This window comes from Anolis sagrei, chromosome 1, assembly GCF_037176765.1.
Source record: "Anolis sagrei isolate rAnoSag1 chromosome 1, rAnoSag1.mat, whole genome shotgun sequence".
NCBI classification, from domain to species: domain Eukaryota; kingdom Metazoa; phylum Chordata; class Lepidosauria; order Squamata; family Dactyloidae; genus Anolis; species Anolis sagrei.
Genome location: NC_090021.1, coordinates 90432740 through 90438739, shown reverse-complemented (window position 1 = coordinate 90438739; position 6000 = coordinate 90432740).

Below are 6000 nucleotides of genomic sequence, written 5' to 3'. Positions count from 1 at the left end.
GTGGGCAACACATTGCCCATGCTCTATATGTGCCCCTTTGCCATTTTTGTGGCCCTCCCCCATTTACTGCCCATTTACCGATTTGTCACAGAAAGCAAAACAGGGAAAGCATGTTTTCTTCTTCCTTTCTGAAAACAGAAGGTGACTCTCTGCCCTCCAGAGGTTCATAGTTTGGGAAGGTAGTTTTCTATTCTCATGCACCATAGAGAGCTGTCATGGTTGCATTAAAATTTCCCTGGCAGTATAAGCAACAAATCAGTGTCAATACGTGTGATAGTATGGGGTGGTACATTCTGTTCTGTCCCAAACCAATAAGTTGCTGGTCCTTGCTCTAAACATTAAACCACTGCAAAAGACTCCCAAGCACTTAAGTAAGTGCTAGAAAACTTGTTCTCTGACACACAAGGAAATCTGGCTAACAGATACTAAGAACAGTCCATTCTCCACAATAATACCAAACCTTAAGGAATTCCTTCCCTTCTCAGGAAAATACTTATGGCTTCAGAACTACCTGCTTGTGAAACACAGGTCTGAATTTTAATCTTCTGAAGTCAAAAGTGCTAAACACACACAGGCACACGTACACACACAAAACCTTCAAGTGTTGCTATTTCATCTTGTTGGCACAGGATAATTGTTGAAATAATAATTATATTTTCCTGTATTTTACATTTGTTATATCCTGCTTTATCAAGGTAAGGTGCCCAGAAAGATCAAAATGGTATAAATAAAAACATAAATAGGTGTTTGTTAGATGTTGTTTCTGTCGGTGTAAATGCATATGACCATTGGTCAGAGCATTAATAAATTGATTGAGTGATACATAAACAAATCATGCACCAAAGAGACCCAGCAAAATGGGCATTTCAAATAATAGAACCCAATGCTTTATGCAGTGTGTACAAAGCTGTCTGCCTTGTTAGTATGTAAGAGAGCTCCTTCATTTTCTACAGCAATTTGATTTCAACTGGAACTGGTAGCTATGATTTTCTTTAATGTTCTCCTATGGTGGCTCAAATATAAGATCTGCATGCTATTCCAGCAGTAGTACTTAAACCTTCTGCAGTTGCTAGTTTTGAAATCATACAAGTGAGCTGAAAGAAAGTTCACTAGAGCACTAAATGAACTATACTCCCTCTAGTTCAGTTATTGTTGAAGGTGAATTGAGGCAGCAATCTATACCTCCACCTGCTGGCAAGTTTAAAAATTCCCAGTAGAACCTCAGTAACAATTCAGGTCCTATGCTTCCATTGAACAAAGTGAATGTGTGTGTGTTTTAAAAGGAACAAAATAGATGTAGCTTTATTTTTCAAGGACTATGAACATTGTTCTGTCTTTATAGGCATATTGAAATCTTTAATCTTTTCATCTCAGTATTTAAATTGATATTTACTTTGAAGCCATCCCCACTGATCTGAACAGATCCAATGTAACAGATTATTTCTTAGTGATAGAGTGGTTAAGAAGTATCTAAAATGTTCTATATTCTACAACCATATTTTACTACTGATAATACTATTATAGGGAAACATTTCATTTATAAAACAAACATATAGCCACCACTGCATTGACATATGGGGTACCAGCCGGTGCAAGATAGCTGTGCATTGTCATCAGTGACTATTAGTTGTGACAAAGTCAAGGACTTTATTGCATGAAGCTGCTATTTTGTGATATTTCCATGACCAAACATAGCGGCAAACTGCTAGTGTTGTCACCCTCTTCTGATGTTGTGCAACTGTGATGCCTCTGCAATGCAGATCCACATTTCCAGGTGGACAGTAGAAGTCTGCCCTCCTGCTTTGCGGCTTCCCCCTTCTTAATGTTAAAATACAATTAACAATTATTCAATGAGAGGAGAATGTGAGAGGAGGACTACCCCACTCCCTATCATCATCAACATGCCACCACAGAAGCACACATACCCCACTGGCAAAGTTAAGTCACGGGACAATGAAACAATCAGGGGCTACTTATGGGATTTTCTCATCAATCACTTGGTGGATACGGACAGATATTTCACAACATCATGTGATAGGGACAGTTACCAAAGGTGATGGTCCTGCATTTATAGTGGTTCATCACCTCCATATGATAAAGTCCCAAATCTATTAGCATATTTACTCAAATATAATGTGCCATCAATTGTTATACGCACCCCAATTTTGAAGGTGTGCACTGCAAAAACATATTTGTTGTGTTGCTTGTCAGCCATTCTGCTGCGTGCCTCAGAACAGCCAACAGGGCTGAGGCTGGCAAACTCACCAGCCTCTGTCTGATGAATAGGTGGTGGCTATCCAATTAAGCCCTCTTTCACAAGGCTTTCAAAACTGAGGAGGGGTTTTGAAGGCATTGTGAATGAGGCTAGTAGGGAAATTGTGCCCCCCCCCCCCACACACACACACACACACATCAGGCTGATGATGGTGAGTTCATTCTGTTATTTTTCTACCCAGGGTCTTGAAACCTTTATTTCAACTGTCCTTTAACCATTTTTGGACTTTGCTTGCTGCAGCAAAATGTAATTTTTGACTGTTTTCCACTACAGGAAATTTCTTGTTACGAAAATAGTTATGCAATCTAAAATGAATCAAACTCCACAATCTAAAATTAGAAGTGTTACCCACATACACTTTGATCAGGCACCTGATGCATTGAATCTATCTTCTAGTGATATACATTTTTGTTTATTTTGTATTTCTTTCTTTCATTGTTTATAGTACTTCTACCTCACTGTTCAGCAAAAAAAGCTTGCACAGCAGCATTCAATTCTTAGTTTGACAATTCCTTGACCCTGGTTTTACAATCTAAAGAGACACAATACAGAAAAATGGGAATGGCAATGGGGAAAGAGATTGTATTGATACACTTGCTCACACAAGGATTTCCCAAGGAATACTCACTGAAAGAGTTTTCAAGAGCTTTTGTGCACTTTTCTTCATATTGCTTAGCTTTTTTAACAGACATTTTGCTTGCGCAAAAATACTTCAGAAAAATATATTGTTTTTTTCTGAAAAATGTCCTACAATGAGAAAGGTATAGTGTTGGTTGGTTATTTCCCATAGTACTGAAGCACCCTTTCTCATTCAAGATGAGGAAAAAAGGTTGTATTGCTTCCATCCCTGTTCCTTTTCTCATCTCCTGAAAGTCCCAAGCAGGGAGACCCTTTCTGTATGGACACTGAGTAATGGAATCTATGCAATTAAACCAAGAAATGTGTTCCTTTTCATACAGCTGGAATGAAAAAAAATGTTTGATATGTTTTTTGGGTACAAACTCTCATCAATATATAATGAACACCAAGGGAAATCCAAAATGCTCCAAAATCCAAAATTGTTCACATGGGTGGAGATAACATTTTTGCTTTCTGATGATGCAATCTACACAAACTTTCTTTCATGCACTTTTTAAAAAAAAACATTGTATAAAATTAATTTCAGGCTATGTGTATAAGGTGTATATGAAATATACATTAATTCCATGTTTAGTTTTGGGTCCCAAATCTAGTTTTAAAAAGAAAGAAAAAAACTTCAAAATCAAAAACACTTCTGGTACCACGCACTTCAGACAAGGGATATTAAGTATATAGATATTGGGGAGAAGGCAGAAATTTGGAAGATTTTTTTACTGAAAATCTCCAATGCTTTCATGAGCATAGAGCTCACCAATGGCAATTGCATTTCTTTTTTTCTAAGGTGTCTCCCCCAGCCTGGCTGATTCAAGAGCAACAGGAACTTTGCTCATAAACAAAAGCCCCCTCAATTGGAAAAAACCCCACTGTATCCATAACATATGCCCCAAATATTATGGCTTTATGGTTTCTTATATATTTTAACTATTCATCTACTCTATTACTTTTTTCGTATTTTTGTTGTTGTTCAGATACTTCCTTACTATTTGAACTGATAAGCTCATTTAACATTTTTCCTTATACATTGATTGCAGCAAAACTAAATAACAGAAGAAGACAAAGCAGCAACTGCATTGGCTGCCTATTTGCCAATTTGCAATTTCATTGTTTCAGAACCAACATCTTTTCAGGACATCATGCAGAAAAAAAGAGTGGCACCACACAAAAATGATGGGAATTTCTGAGAAAATGCTGCAAAATAACTTCTTTTTTTGTTCAAGAGACAAACAAAAGCAACCAATGCTTACATTCCTATTTGTTAAGCCTAACTAGACTCACTCAATGAATGGGAATATGATAGCTCAACACTTATGTAAGCTCCTGTCTGCTTGGCATTCACAATTGAATTTTGCCCCATATTCTGGGAATGAAATCACTTACCTGCAGTAAGTTCTATCCATATGTACCTGAAAGTAAATTCCATTAAATTTAATAGAATTTCTAAGTGTGTACATTGTTGTTCTATTCTCTAACCAGAAAGAATTGGCTTTAATTTTCAATATACTAGATAATAGTTACCTGTCCTATATAACAGACATTACTACAAAAATGAAATAAAAATGTAATCTGATAGATCAATTTTAATCTGCATGAACTTTTCACTATAAATATGCAGTTTTGCTCTATCATATTCTGAAGCTTATCACGGCAGGTCTGATTGCCTGTAACTTCTTTGTTGTTGTTCATTCGTTCAGTCGTCTCCGACTCTTCGTGACCTCATGGACCAGTCCACGCCAGAGCTCCCTGTCGGCCGTTTCCACCCCCAGCTCCTTCAAGGTCAGTCTAGTCACTTCAAGGATGCCATCCATCCATCTTGCCCTTGGTCGGCCCCTCTTCCTTTTGCCTTCCACTTTCCCCAGCATAATTGTCTTCTCTAGGCTTTCCTGTCTCCTCATGATGTAACTTCTTTATGAGTTGGAAATAAAGAAGTCATGGTGTTATATATATATATATATATATATATATATATATATATTCAGAGTAATTTTGATATTTTCAGTTTCTATCCATATTCATTATGTTTATAGAATACTGTTCCACCTAAACAATAAGCATAATGAAAAGAAGCTGAAAATACATACAAATTACTCTGAGATATATGTGTGTGTATGTGTGTTCATTATGTTTATAGAAGACGGTTCAGCCTAAACTAGGAGCCCCAGGTGGCGCAATGGGTTAAACCCTTATACCGGCATGACTGAAGACCAACAGGTCAGAGGTTAGAATCCAGGGACAGTGCGGATGAGCTCCCTCTGTCAGTTTCAGCTCTCCATGCAGGGACATGAGAGAAGCCTCCCACAAGGATGGTAAAACATCAAACATCCTGGTATCCCCTGGGCAACACCCTTGCAGACAGCCAATTCTCTCACACCAGAAGTGACTTGCAGTTTTTCAAGTTGCTTCAGACATGAAAAAAAGCCTAAACTGACTGTTTAGTTGGGTTCCAACATAATAAACTGAAACAATTTTTGTCTCTCTCACACACATATCTAAATATAAATCTGACAATTAATATGCAAAAATCTTTAGTGGAGCAGGACAAAACAGCTATCTTTAGAGAATATTGATATCTTACACTAGATTGTTTTCATGTTCTTGGGGGTACAATTGAAATACTATAAGTAACCACTTCATAAAACAAGAGCTGAAGATGATTAGCCAAAATCCAATTGACATCATTGCAGATACGAGCAGCTTGGTTGGATTGCTGTTGTCGATAGAAGTCCATGAAGGGATTAAGAAGTTGCACAGTCAAATAACAGCAAAAATCTATGCCCAAGAAATCCATAAGCAAAATTGTATTTTACCTGCAGTGTTTCTAAATACTGCTTGGAAGGAATTCAAAATAGAAACCAGCTCTTCTGCTACAGGAAATGGGAGTTCTACTGCAGTGATGTGCAATTGGTGGGCTTTTTACAGTTTTATAATATATGAATTATACAAAAACCAATGCAAAGTATTTTATACCCTTGACACTAAGCTCCTGACTGTGATAAGACACTCTTACAAGAATCTTTTTTAAATTCATGTTTCAGCGATATATCATTGTTTGAAATGAATACATGTCCATTTTGTGTACAAAGTCATTT